Here is a 15,543-nt window from a genome sequence, read left to right as displayed (position 1 = left end):
AGCCATTTTCCGCCATGGCTACGAAGAGCAAGAAGCTGTTCAAGAACACGATCAAGTCTTCACTGTCATTCCGGGAAGACGGTCTCACAGAGAACGACCAGAGAGCGACTACGGCCAGCAGACGGAAATTCTTTGAGAGAGAAGAAGAGGCGAGGAAGAAGAAGCTTCTAGAGAGAGAAAGAAACGAAGAGGGAAAGAAGAAGAGGCTTCTAGAGAGAGAAGAAGAGAGAGAAAGCGGCAAGAAGTGTAAGCTCGAGGATGAGAGAGGAAGAAACGAAGAGGGAAAGGAGACGCCTCTAGAGAGAGAAAGGGGCAAGAAATGTAAGTTGGAGGATGAGAGAGAAAGGGAGGGTGTCGGGGTGGAAGAGAGAGAATGGCGATGGGCGGCAAGGCAACGAAGCAACGGGCGGCGGGAGTGGATGAGAGAGAAGGAATTGCCGTTCAATTTGAAGCCGTTGTGGGGAAGAAGGCCGCTGGGGAAGGAGAATGTTCCCATCAAGAAGAGATTGAGGGCCTTTCCTTGTCTCTCTACAACTTTTTAGAGTTTGGTGCTCTGATTCAGTCGTTGTTCGATTATTAAGAGAGACGTCGTCTTGGTGAGATCTTGGTTATTGCCCCGCGATTGTCTTTGGCAGTGGATTCGTCACAAATGACAATAATTGGACTCTCTCTCTCTCTCTCTCTCTCTCTCTCTCTCTCTCTTTCTGTGTATGGAAAGTGATGCCGGCGCCAAAGACAGCGACTTTATGGGTGTAAAGAATTGCTCGTGCTTGAATAAGAGGAAGATGATAGGAGAAGGTAGAAGTGGAGAGGAAGAAGAGTAAGGGTGTAAAGTAATCGTTTTGTATATTCCCTTCAACTTATTAACACTCTGGTGATATGCATTTATAGCCATGTAGGTTTACAAAACATATTATAGCCGTTGTAACAGCTATAGTAAGGTTTAATATTAACTGTTGGGTGTTTACGGTCCTCTGCATAGATCCTAACCAGTTATCTAGATTAAGCCTCATAAAGAGTCTGGGGTACATGTGCAATGACTATTCAGTAGTTTTTTATGAGGTTTATGGGTTGACGTGGCCTTCGACTGGGATGTTGAGTTGTCTGACTCACTTACACCCCTGTCAAGTGCAATGACGGAGGCATGACAGAGACGTTAAGCTTGGTCATGAGTTTGATAAAATGAGCTTTGGGAAGAGATTTGGTCAATTTATGTGCCAATTGGTCTTCATTGGGCACAAATTTGATTTGGAGGTTTTTGTGAGCCACTTGCTCCTGGATGAAATTATAGTCTATCTTGATATGCTTGGGGAGAGCATAGAAAATTGGATTGGCTTCAAGATATGTGGTGCCAAGATTGTCGCAACAGAGGATGGGTGGTAATCGGGGAAGAAGATAGTGTTCCCTGAGAAGAGATTGAATGCAAATGACTTCAGTAGTGCAATTTGCCATAGCGTAGTATTCGACCTTTATACTTGAGCGTGCCATACTTGGCTGATTTTTACAACTCTAGGAGAAAAGAATTGTTGCCTAGAAAGACGTGGAAGGCATCGGTGGAGCAGCGATCAGTGTGATCACCTGCCCAATTTTTGCATCACTAAAAGAATAAATAGTTAAATCAGAATTGGTACAAATGATCAAATTGGATAAAATTTTGCCTTTGAGATAATGATCAGGTGTTTGAGAGCTTGCATATCAGAAAGGGTAACAGAATGCATGTTTTGACATGCATAATTGATGGCAAATGAAATGTCAGGGCATGTGAGGGTGAGATACTAGGGAGCCCTAACCAATTGTTGATAGAACCTGGCATCGATCACGGTGGAAGAGAAAATGGAAGAGGAGGATTAGGCACAAGGCATCGCAGAGATTTATAGGTGATCATTTGAGAACCCTGAAGGAGATAAGCAACATATTTAGATTGTAACAAAGTGTACCCATTGTTGGGTTCTACAACCCTTTATTTAGATGAACAATTCAAAATGATTCACAGTTGAAGACTTTAACAAATCATAATGACGTCGACAAAATCATGAAACGAAGCACCTTGACTGATGGCGCACGCCATCGAAGATCATCGACAACGTCGTCCGTGCCACTGGCCACAGTCATCGAAAGCCGGGTGAAAGATGCTCTTTATCGCCTTTTGTTTTCATCATTCTTTTCTCGTGATTTTGTGTTTTCCCGATTCGTCGTTGTGTTTTCGTTGCACAGCGATGCATCCGAACTCGAGTTTTCATCGTTGTGGAAGGGCCTTCCTCTTCCACTTTCTTTCCTTTATTTTAGTTCCCCCCCCCCCCCTTCTTTGTGTAATGGGGGCCCATTCTATAAGGGCCCCCAAAGGACCCTCTTTCTTTTGACCCATTAAGGGGGGTGGCCCTTGACCTCTTCCCTCAGACCAGGAGAAATCAAGAAAGAAATCGTCGTTATTTTCTGGTCTCCCTTCCTCGTCCAGAGAGAACACAGAGGAAGGAGGAAGAGGAAGCGACGGGAGAGAAGAGCCAAGAAGGAGGAGGAAATAGGACACCGATTGAGGATTCGATACCTGGAGGATTGGGGGAAACAACGGGGAGGTTTTCATCTGGAAGATTTCCTTTCCCCCCCCCCCTGCTTTTCCAATTTGCGAGTTCTCATCGCAGCGTCCGCGTCTCCCCTTTAGAACGTTAATTGGGATACATAAATCTATGGTTTTGGGCCCCTTTGAATGATAGCAGTTGAGGATCCCAGCGCCGTCTGATGATCTGGAAGAGCACGGGATTGAGTCTCAATGATTTCTCTGAATTGTCGCAAACTTTTGCTGCCGATTCGCCTTCCGGGGGCTGCCGGTGGAAGGAGAAACAAGAAAAGAGAACCCGACGGCGCATTCGTTGGTGGCACTAGATGGACGGTCGACTCTTTGAGTGAGCCATCAGGCCGGCCACCCCCCCCCCTCAACGTTGGTTGGGAATTTCTTTCCTGGGGTGACTCGAACCTGTACCTGCGACGGTATGACTCACTCACCGATTCCCAGTGGCTGGTCAGTCACGGCCCCATTGAAATCCTTGGCCTGACCGCTCCTGGACACGTCTTTTCATATGAATTGTCTCCATCGAGCCCAAATCGTTGCCGGGCTGCTGTGACACCTACGGACCACACTGATTCGACCCCTCCAGCCTTCGGCAGGATGAAGCGGTTATCAGCCATGTCTTCAGGCATTTGCACATGATGCCCATAATCTCGGCAATGCAATTGTCGGCCCCACCGTCGCGCTTCCAAGCTCACGCTGCAGTCGACCAACGACACTTACACTTGGCCCTCTAGCTGCCAACCTCCTCTTCCACCGACCTTTATATAAAGCTCCAGCACCAACTTTGTTCGTCGAGCTACCGTGACCTCTCCAGTGCCCCTTCATCGAACCCACTTCGATCGCTGATTGTCAACGACTCCCTGCACCACGAGCCATGCTGTCGATGTACGCCATACTCTCCCGTCGCTCGTTTATTTACTTCTTGCCGTGTATTTTTGTCCCGACTCCACTGTGCTCGGGCCAGGTAGGTAGAGAGGTTAAACGAGAGAAAACTACGTCTTTGAGTGTCTTGCCGGTAAGGACGAGTATGTTCGTTATGTGCGAGCCCTAGGGATAGGTTTCGTTCGGCCACCGTCACTGTCACTCGGTGACCCGTGCAAGCTAGGAGCTCGGCACCTCCCTCGAGTCGGGGCCTGCATGTACGATACGTAGGGCATTCTCTTGCATCGTAGTTACATAACCCGCTAGGGTTAACTGTCGGACGATGACCCCGCCGTAATCTGATACTTCATCTTTTATCGGCACCGAACAATCATATTCGGTGTCGACCAAACGACGTCCTAGACGACGTCCGACATCATTGACACAGATCACATCAATGATTCCTTTGATCCTCGACGATATACATAGAGCTGCTCATCTGTGCAGCCTCTGGAAGTAGGGTTCGCCCGTCCCGATATCCGTCTGATATCTGATATCGGACAACCGATATCCGATATCCGGACTAAAGAGGGACGGTATAGGATCTCGGATATCGGATATCGGCCGATATCCGTCCCTCAGGTGGTGGTTCGATATCGATATCGGATATCGGAGGGGTATGGACGTGGCAGATCTCGGATACCGGATATCGGTTTTTGATATCCGGATATCGAAAATCGATATCCGGCGAATTGTTTGTACAGTTTTTGCTATCCTATACCGGAAAATTTTAAATTCCGGGAGAGTATAAGTACGGGCGGCCCACTTTTTAATTGAAACGCATTTGAGCCGCCCCGTGGCCCATTAATAACGATGTTAACATTTCAAAATGACCTTAATGAGTCTGGTTGTAATTAATAGAAATAATAATAATACTGTATTAATTGAATCAAAAAGTAAATACAATTTTCATTTACGTGAACAAACTCACATGTTGTAGTTGTATTTGGCAGTGTAAATGTAGATAACAAAAATATTTATAAACGTGTTGTACTGAACAGAAAGAGTAAAAAATATTATTAAAATTTTTTAATTGAATTAAGAAGTGAAAAAAAAAATTATTTTAAGTGTACAGAATTACGTGATGTACTTAATAAAAATATTTGTTAATTGAATTAAGAAGTAAAAACAATTTTTATTTTAAGCTAACAGAATTACGGATTGCAGTTAATAAAAATACTAAGAATTATAATGTTATCTTGGGAAAATTCATGGCATTTGATATTTAGTTATTGGAATTAATAAATTAATGGAGTTTTCACTTTAAGAGAAGTAAGTCACGTGTTGTAGTTGGTGTATTAAGGAGTGTGGATGTAGTTAACAGAAATATTTATTAACGTGTTGTACTGAACAGAAACAGTAAAAAATATTATTAAATTGTTTTAATCGAATTAAGAAGTAAGAACAATTTTTATTTTAAGTAAACAGAATTACGTGATGTACTTAATAAAAATATTAATAAATATTTGTTAATTGAATTAAGAAGTAAAAACAATTTTTATTTTAAGCTAACAGAATTACGGGTTGTAGTTAATAAAAATAATAATAAATTTGTGTTAACTGAATTAAAGAGTAAATAGAAATTTTATTTACGTGAACAAAGTCCCGTGTTGTAGTTAGTTTATTTGGGAGCATAGATGTAGGTAACAAAAATATTAACTAACGTGTTGTAGTTATCAGAAACAGTAAAAAATTGTAATAAATAATTCTTAATTGAATTAAGAAGTGAAAACAATTTTTATTTTCAGCTAACAGAATTACGTGATGTATTTCATAAAAATAATAATAAATGTGCGTTAACTGAATTAAAGAGTAAATACAAATTTCATTTACGTGAACAAAGTCCCGTGTTGTAGTTAGTGTTTTTGGGAGCGTAGTCAGTGTATTTGGGAGCGTAGTTAGTGTATTTGGGAGCGTAGAAGTCACGTGTTGTAGTTAGTGTATTGAGGAGTGCAGATTTAGTGATTAAGACTAACGAACATATTAAGTTAATTGAGTTTATGGTGTTTCATACATAGTTAATTGAATTAAGAACTGGAAACGATTTTCATTTCAAGCGAACATACTCACGGGTTGTAGTTAATTTTCATTTATGGCGTTTGATAGTTAGTGAATGGGATGAAGAAATTAATGGCAAGTGCATTCAACTGTATTGTCGTAGTAAATTCGGGATATTTAATTACATGACTGGCCAGTGCATTAAAACTCTACTAATACAAAATACACCATACAGTAGTGTTCGCCGGTATCCGGTTTTTCGATATTCGGTCAAAAAATTTACGGGTAGGCTATGAATTCAGCCATGTCAAAAAAACATAAGCCCAACGTCTTTGCCAAAGATTTCTGCTCACCTGATCATCACCTGCATTGCATAAGAGAAGTGATAAGTAGTGATAAATATGTATAAATAACATTTGGTTGAGTTATGTGACGTGTACCTCGAGAACAACTAACCCCACCATCTTCGTCGTCCTCAATATCCTCGCCTATGATGTGATACGACGACGGCCGGGATCGATCGGCGCGTTTCACGTCACAGGGTTATGATGCGAATGTATGGGATGTAAGCCGAATGATGAGAAAATACGAATGAGCAGATAAGGACTTGACGGATAGCGATGTCGGCCGTACCGATCAATGAGAGACGAGTGAACCTAAGATCAAACTCCCAATGACCCGCTGTACCTACTAGACGTCTACTAAGTGAGGGGCATCTAACAGCCCTGGAGCGTTCGGCGTCCAAGTCGGATGACAGTCCGTCTACCACAAGAATCCCTATGCTCGACAAGGTGGCTAGTCCTATCCGATGATGTTCGAGAATATCACGGTAGCGGACGCGATAGGGGAAGACGAGACTGTCGAAGATAATAATACTGGAGTTTATAGAGGGGAGATGAGACTGACCTTTGTATCGCTTAGTCCAAGGCGTCCAAGTCGTCGAGCGGATGCTTAGTGTCGGGTCGTGCGGACGAGTGTCATTGGCGAGGACAAAACCGGGTGCGGACGGTGCGGTCGTAACTACCAGCAGAGAGCTGAGTCCACGGGTGGCGTGCAACAAAAGTCGGAGCAGAGGGCGCACAAGGCGCGCGCTTGGCTGGCGCACGGCGTAGTCGTGTGGGCGGGCAAGACAGCGAACCAAGTATCGTGGGAATAGTCGTGGGGGTGGGGCAGAAAACCAAGTAATCGGTTATGGCGTAGAGGGTGGGAATCAAGAAATCAAGAAAGATGAGGGCGAAGGGGAGAACGAAGGGGAATCAAGGAGATATGGTGAGATCAAGAAATCAAGAAATCATGAAATCAAGAATTCAAGAAATCAAGAAATCAAGAAATCAAGGGGAAAGAAAGTGGGCGATCAAGAAAGACAAGAGGATGCGGTTGGGGATCAAGAAACGATGGGGAAAGGAGGGTGGGCGATCAAGAAAGGCAAGACGAGGCGGTTGGGAATCAAGAAACGATGGGAGAAAGGAGGGTAGGCGATCAAGAAAGGCAAGACGAGGCGGTTGGGAATCAAGAAACGATGGGGAAAGGGGGGTGGGCGATCAAGAAAGGCAAGACGAGGCGGTTGGGAATCAAGAAACGATGGGGAAGGAGGGTGGGCGATCAAGAAAGGCAAGACGAGGCGGTTGGGAATCAAGAAACGATGGGGAATGGGGGGGGCGATCAAGAAAGGGGAGACGAGGGGGGTGGGGATCAAGAAACGATGGGAGAAAGGGGGGAAGGCGATCAAGAAAGGCAAGACGAGGCGGTTGGGAATCAAGAAACGATGGGGAAAGGAGGGTGGGCGATCAAGAAAGGCAAGACGAGGCGGTTGGGAATCAAGAAACGATGGGGAAAGGGGGGTGGGCGATCAAGAAATGGTGGAAGGGTGGAAAAAAGGTACCAAGGAATGGCTTTCTTGAACTGTAACAACCAAGAACCCTCCAAGAAAGAGGAGTTCTTGACGGATCTGGGGTGTGCTCCCTCGACGGAGCAGATTTCCCCGGTTGATGGCGTGTCGGCGACGCTTCTTGAATCTCCCAAGACCCCCGGAGTAATCTCGACGAAGGCCTCTTTCGATTCTTGATGGCGGCGGCTTCTTGAAACTCTTTCCTCGCACCGGAGTGATCTCGACGGCGCGCTTTAACACGTCTCCCTCGGAGTGATCTCGACGGGAGAGACGTGGGCTCTACCCACGGAGTGATCTCGACGTGGGGTGGGGCTAGCCAAACCCCCTACACTACTCTCTACGATAGGGGGGGAGACGAATTGTGAATAAACTTTTCAACAATGACTCCAAGGTGTTCCTTGGGCATGCCATCCCCTTATATAGTGAGGATGGGTGCCAAGTGAACGTGGGAGAGGACGAACCGTCGCGAGACGTTACAAATTCAAAATACAAACATAAAAAGTAAAAATGACGAGGACGGGGCCCAACAACATTGGCCCAGTCCACGAATCCAAAAATACAAACACACATGAAAATGAGCATAAGTAAAAAGATAAAAGTTCTTACGCGGGGTACTTAAACCCCGGGTGGCGAGCGTCGGCGCGAGCTGCTCGGCGTGGCTGACGACATCCCATCGCGTCATCCTCGAGATGGTTCTTCGTCATCGTGGCGTCGTCCTCAAGATGGTCCTCCATCAGCCTAGCTCGACGTCATTGTACCAACGTTTGTTGTCCGCACGGAGCCAACACTTCACGGTGATGAGTGTTTCAATGCTTATCGGCGAGAGACGGGAACACTTGTACGTGACAATACCGTTGCCAACTGAGAACATGCGCTCGGCGGGGGTGCTCGTCGCACATACGGATAACAAGTCCCTCGCGACGGCTGCAAGCAAGGGGAAATGCTTCACCCCCGTCGTTGCCCACCAAGACAGTGGAGTGTAGACACCCTCGTTCGGCACAGTCTCCGCAAGGAACTGGTCAAACTCATCCCAGGCTGACCGCGTTGTCAACGGTGCCGGTTCCACGTGTCGCATAATGGTGCTAAGCCACCCAACCAACTCTGCACCTCCTCGCCGCCCCGTCTGAGCGGCCATTCTCGGAACACGGCTCGACCGGTCACCGGGCAACAACGACTGTACGTACGCGATAGTCACCTCTCGAACCCCCGGGCGGAGCATTGACCCTTTGTGGATTGGGTCCATCAACGCTGCGATAGTGATCGCCTCATTCGCCCACAATATCTCCGCCTACTGTTTAAGTTTGGAAAGCATCGCTCTACACGCATGTGCCATATTTGATCGATCTCCTTCGTGCAAACATGGAACAGATGTGAAGAATGTGCCGTCTTCAATTTGCTCTACCACTTCCTCCATGTGAACCCTCAGGCCGTCAATGAGATGTAGGACATCGCAGATCGCTAGCGTCACGGACTTGCAAACATGGTCTGTGGATACGGCAAAATGGCCAAGGATGCGACATAACTGTCCGACCAATTCCCACTCGTCCTTCGACAGCTTTGAGGACGTCGCCTTCCGGCCAAAAGCCATCGAGACTTCGTCTAGCACATCACGCTTCTCTATGGCGGCCGCCAGCATATCGTACGTGCTATTCCATCGGGTGGGGCAGTCTAGGACAACCATGTTGGTGTCCTCAACTTCGGGGTCGTCTTCACATGCTTGGGTGTGCAGTTCTCGTCGTTGCGTAGAGCTTTGAATACTCCGCACTAAGTTGCGTACCTTCGCAACTGCGTCACCCAGACATAATGGCTTGCGCGGCCCGTCAACCTCATCGGATACTGAGTAGACATCTACGAGTTCATTGTCCTGGTCGCTGTCATACTGCTCTGCGGTCATCATCACATCGCCTTCTTCAGGTTCCACGCTCTGGGACGAAGGAATGTTGAAGCTTTTTAACGCCGCTTGCACGATAATGTTTAAAATATGTGCTACACAAGGGACGTGCCTCCTGGCAGTAAACGTCGGGTTCACGCTCTTGACCTTCCGCGCCAACAAAGCCAACATCTTCTTGTTCGCCGTCGCATTGTCTGTAGTAACAGCATAGACCTGCATAATTACGTTAGACAAGAAAACTAGCAAGCTCTACTAATAGAACGATCAACACGTTGAGTTCTGATCTTCGTCCGCAAACAGAATTCATCTAGTGCTTGGAGAACAATGGACGCCATGTTCCCCCCGTCATGCTTGTCGACGATTTCACGGATGGCAAGAACCCGCTCTCTGTACGTCCACATGTCATCCACCCAGTGGACGGTGATGCCTAGCAACCCGGTCCCATTGTCCGCAGTCCACGCGTCTACAGTTAGTGATACTCGGGCCACGGTCTCCCAAAGCTTCCTCACACCAATCTTCATTTGGCCGTGCATTTGGATGTCCACCTCTTTATGATCTTCGCACTTGGAGGATCCAGGTCTATAAGCGTAGCATACCGCCACATATCCTTGAATGCAACGTTGTCAACGATGCTCCATGGAGAATCTGTTAGGCATACGAACCGCGCAATGAAGTTCTTCGTCTCGTCTGGGGTGTGCCCCTGATCGGCCCCCGTCGACTTGGCTCTCCCTGTTGCCTGCTCTGCATTCTGTCGGTGATGCGTGTCTGACCACGTTCTTCGGGGACTTCGCCCTTTAGTTCAGGATGACGATCTGGATGGCATGATTTGAAGTGGCGCCAAAACACATTTGTGCTTCTGTCCGCCTGCCTCTTAATGGGTCTCCTCTTACTGTGCGGGTTCAACTCCCGGCACAGTAAGCATATATAGTACCCATCTTCCGTCAGCTCGAAGTAGTCGATGATGAGGGAACGATTCGTACGAGGCCGACTCTGTACGACACGGGAAGTTCCCTCCTCTGTACGTTCGGGATGTACGACTCCTGACCCAGCTCTTTCTTGGGCTGGGTCACCGCCTCCAGTTGGATTCATCTTTCTGCACAATTTCAAGTTAGCCTACATGTTTTGGACCAATTAAATTCAAATCTAGATACATTAATAATCAATCGAAACAGTGGAAGTACAGAAAACTTGGCATAATCAAAATCACGACCTCCATCTTCATCTTCGTAATTAACATATTCCCCACAATTTCGACGTTTGTTTTCAGAATCGTGAAGTGATAAAATATGCACGAAAAGTAGATCTAAGTTAACCATAAAAATCATATTGCCTAGACTGACACCTAAACACCAAATCAACAATAAAATCCATAGTGTAATAAAGGATTTTAGGTGAAGAAATACCGTTGAAGAGCTCTTCTTCAGTTGTAATAATGCCCATATGTGGGTCTTCTACTCTGCCGGTCCTCAATCAGACAAGCTCGTCTTCAATTAAGAGAGGGAGAAGAAAAAATGGAGTTATGAAATTGAGAGAGGGGGAAGAAAAATAGAGATTTCAAATTGCGGGAGGGAGAAGAAAAATGGAGTTATGAAATTGAGGGAGGGAGAAGAAAAATGGAGTTATGAAATTAATAGATGGAGAAGTAAAATGGAGATATGAATTTGAGAGAGGGAGAAGAGAAATAGAGATATGAAATTGAGAGAGGGAGAAGAGAAATAGAGATATGAAACTGAGAGAGATAGAAGATAAATAGAGTTATGAAATTAAGAGATGGAGAAGTAAAATGGTGATATGAAATTGAGAGAGGGAGAAGTAAACTAGAGATATGAATTTGAGAGAGGGAGAAGTAAACTAGAGATATGAATTTGAGAGAGGGAGAAGTAAACTAGAGATATGAATTTGAGAGAGGGAGAAGAGAAAGAGAGATATGAAATTGAGAGATGGAGAGCAGTAATAGAGTTATGAAATTAAGAGATGGGGAAAAAAATAGTGATATGATATTGAAAGAAGAAGATGTAAAATATAGATATGAAATTGAGAGAGGGAGAAGAGAAATGGAGTTATGAAATTAATCGATGGAGAAGTAAAATGGAGATATGAATTGGAGAGATGGAGAAGTAAAATGGAGATATGAAATTGAGAGAGGGAGAAGTAAAATAGGGATATGAAATTGAGAGAGGGAGAAGTAAAATAGAGATAGGAAATTGACAGAGATATGAAATTGAGAGAGGGAGAAAAAAAATAGAGATATGAAATTGAGAGAGGGAGAAGAAAAATAGATCTATGAAATTGAGAAAGGGAGAAGTAAAATAGAGATATGAAAGTGAGGGAGGGAGAAGAAAAATGGAGTTATGAAATTGATGGAGGGAGAAGTAAAATAGGGATATGAAATTGAGAGAGGGAGAAGAAAAATTGAGATAGGAAATTGACAGAGATATGAAATTGAGAGAGGGAGAACAAAAATAGAGCTACGAAATTGAGAAAGGGAGAAGTAAAATAGAGATATGAAAGTGAGAGAGGGAGAGGACGAAGAGAGATAGGAAATTGAGAGAGGACGAAGATAACGGGAGAGAAAAGATAGAGAAAAAGAGGAAGCTGAGAGGAAAGATAGAGAGAGAGCTGAAAATCGACTTACCCGTGTTGCCCACCGCCGTCGTTGCCCGCCGTTGCTCGCCGTTGGCCGCTGGTGCTCGCCGATGCCCGCTCCCGCCGTTGCCAGAAAACAAGGTTCAAAAATTTAAAAATTCGAAATACGTAACTTATATGAAATTTCATAAAAGAACTAACTTATATGAAATGTTTATGAAATTCGATGCGGATATCAAAAACCGATATCCGCATCCGATATCCGATATCGTCATCTGTCCCCCTGAGACGGGAGACGGATCACGATATCGAACGGATATCGGTATCGGATATCGGCACTGTAGCAACCGATATCCGATACCGATATCCGGTATCTGGATATCAGAAAAAACCGGTACCGGAAGTTTCCGCTACCGGCGTCCGTCCAGCATCGGTCCCGATACCGGTATCCGGTACCGGCATCGGGACGGGCGAACACTATCTGGAAGTATCCACACACTCCTCTAGAAGTCAAATCTCCTCCTTCACATAGGTGAGCTCTATTCAACCTCTATCGCCATCATCACGTTGTCCTGATCGCACAAAAAATGGAGAGGATCCATGGGGAGAAGGGAGAAGAAGGGGAAGACCCCTAAAAAATTCTGGCATGGGTGAATTTTTTTTAGGGCTATTTATATTAAGTAGGTGTTTTTCATAAAACCCCCCCAAATTTTAAGTATACCTTCCAGCGTCTAAAAGACCATTTGCGTGTGACCCTATATGACCATGTTGACTATGGCCAACAAGTCTCTAATCATGAGATTCTAAATGGTCTTAGTTTTTGTGCATTAAGAAGTTCACGAAGACGATTGAGTGGTCAAGATGGGATCATCCATCTTCGGTATAAGAGGCGATAGCTAAAGGAAGACGATGTGATGAAGTCCTTAGCTAAGGCAGTGAAAAATCGGAGAAGAGTTCTCCTATGGTTTTCAAATGCATCTATACTAACTTGGATGACAGATTAGGGTTTGACAGTTGACCATAACCTAAGTTGTCTAAGGAGCATCAAGTGGATGAGGGATTATACGTACATGGTAACCGATGACTAACAGACTCCATGAGTGAGCCGATACACGCTCTTTTGTATCTTCTAGAACACGAGGTGTGGCTTGGCACTCCATGTGTTCAAGACTCGACCTATGGATTGGGTAATTAATTTAATCTATTTGATGATATGGTTAATTAATTTGGAAGGACTAACATCATGTATTAGTCTAGTTAACGCCTCTAGTGGCCTAATAACCTTTATTGCCCTTCCAAATTAATTAATTATATCATCATATAGATTAATTAATGTCGAGTTGAGTCTCCAACCAATGGGGTGCAAAGCTACACATGTCCTAGAAAATACAAAGGAATGTGTATCGATTCACTAATGAAACATATTTTTCATCGGTTACCATGTATGTGAAGTCCCTTATCCACTTGTCGCTCATAAGATGAATTAGGGTATGGTCAACTATTGAACCTTAATCTGTTATCCGAGTTAGTACTAGCGCATTCATAAATGATCAGAGAACTCTTCTCCGATATTTCACTATTTTTTCCAATGACTTCATCCTATCGTCTTCCATGAGCTTTCACCTCTTATACCGAGGGTAGACGATCCCATTTGGACCCCTTAATTGTCTTCGTGAACTTGTTGATGCATTCAAAGTAAGACTATTTAGAATCACATAATAGAGACTCATAGGTCATAATAAAAGTACAACCATCCGTTTACAAGACGTCTTTGGTGTCTCAGGTCTAAGGACTACTTACACAACCGTGACGTGAATCGACCTGATTGACAGTTTGGTATAATACCATTCAGGGATTCATACGAATCAATTAAATGAACGCGTTCAACTCACTATCTCCACACTAATGGCTACGGGACCGGCAATACTCATCATATGAGTGAGGCTAAATTGTATTATTCTATCCTGATACTTTGATGACCTTCTCGAGTATTCTTTACATAGAAATATTTAGCACTCAAACTTAAATACTAGTGATCTTCGTATTTCGATATCATCATAATTCACTAAGTTAGATAATGTTTTCATGGACTTTATTATAAGCAGCACACGTTCATTATAATGAATATGTTCTATTAAAAAACATGGAATGAGATATAGAATGTGTGATTGGCTTACCGACCACATATATTTCCATCACCCATGAGCATGGTGCATGAGTTGGATGCCAAGGAAGTAATGAGCAAGGCCTAAGTCTTTGATATCAAGTTAGAGTGAAGATGGTGGATGAGTTGAGAAATTCTACAAGAGCTAGGTGAAATAAGTAATGAGTCACCAACATAGATGAGAATAAAAATGGGAATTGGAGTAAGTTGAAAGAACAATGAAATATTAAATTTTGAGCTGAGGAAACCGAGATGTAGAAGAGTGGATGTGAGTTAGTGGCACCAAGCGCGAGGAGATCAGTTAAGACCATAGATGGATTTCTAGACTTGACACACATGGGTAGGACGAGTGGAGATTCTAAATCCAGGCGGTTGGTCTATGTAGATATTTTCATGTAAGTCACCATAGAGGAAAGCATTAGAGACATCCGACTGATGGGCCGTTGATTGGTGAGTGGCAGAGAAAGAGAGCAAGAGACAAATAGTCGTATGTGTTAATAATTGGGCTGAAAGTATCAGTATAGTCAAAACCTTCCTGAGGATTATAGCCTTTTGCTACTAAGTGGGCTTTGTACTGATCAATAGAGCTGGTAATAGTATACTTTAATCGATAGACCCATTTATAGCCAGTGACATGGAAATTGGGATTCGGAGGAACAAGTTTTCGGGCTTGATTAAGCATTAAGGCGCAATATTCTAAAATCATGGCAGCCATCTGATGGGAGATTTTGGAGCCATCCTCAAAGGAAGTTCGTTCAATGATGTCATGAAGGGTAGCCATAAGACCATGAGGAAGAGGATGTTTGACAGAATAGAAACTTAACAGTTTGGAAGGAGAGATAGTGGGAAGAGGACAATCCAAGGAGGATGGAAGGGTTGGATGGTAGAGCGTGTTGAGAGGTTTAGTTTTCAGGAGAATGCCAAGTTCACGTGTATGATCAAGGGTGGTAAGAAGATCAGGGTGTGTGCCAGGGAGATCCTCGGATCGAATCATAACAGGACGAGTGAGGATGATATAGGGGAGAAGGGGAAGAGATGGGAAAGTGGGTAAATGAGGATGAGTGATGCATGGGAGAGGATGAAACATGGAACACAGGAGACACATATGTTGGAGATGGGAGAGTGTGGGGAATAATATGACTAGGAGAGGGTCCTAGTAACCCAAGAAGAGTTGAAATCAGGCAGTTAAAAAAGGGAAAGAGTTTTCATAAAATATAACATGCTGAGAAATGAAAATTTTACATGTGTGTAATGAGAGGCATATGTAACCCATGGGTAGAGAACTATAGCTCAGAAGGTAACATTTCTCAGAGTGTGGATCACGTTTGTGATGAGAGTACGGTCTTAAGTAGGGGTAGTAGAGATATCCAAATGTTCTTGAGAAGTATTCAAGGGTGGCCATGAATAAAAGTTCATAAGGAGACTTCTTTTTAGGAACAGGAGTTGACATTCTATTAATATGAAATGCAGCTATAGCAACAGCTTCATCCAAAAACTTGTTGGGCATGTGTGCTGTACAAAGCAAAGAG

At 44.2% G+C, this 15,543-nt stretch overlaps 1 protein-coding gene across 1 annotated transcript in view; it reads left to right on the top strand.

Annotated features, from left to right (window-relative positions):
* Positions 1 to 15,543, top strand: part of LOC144711509 (ribulose-phosphate 3-epimerase, cytoplasmic isoform-like) — a 73,428-nt gene that overhangs the window by 17,474 nt on the left and 40,411 nt on the right. The gene's annotated exons all lie outside the window — the stretch shown is intronic.

Source organism: Wolffia australiana, chromosome 13, assembly GCF_029677425.1.
Source record: "Wolffia australiana isolate 7733 chromosome 13, ASM2967742v1".
Classification (NCBI taxonomy): domain Eukaryota; kingdom Viridiplantae; phylum Streptophyta; class Magnoliopsida; order Alismatales; family Araceae; genus Wolffia; species Wolffia australiana.
The sequence above is the reverse complement of the archived record's forward strand: the minus strand, read 5'-3'. Positions and strand labels throughout refer to the sequence as shown.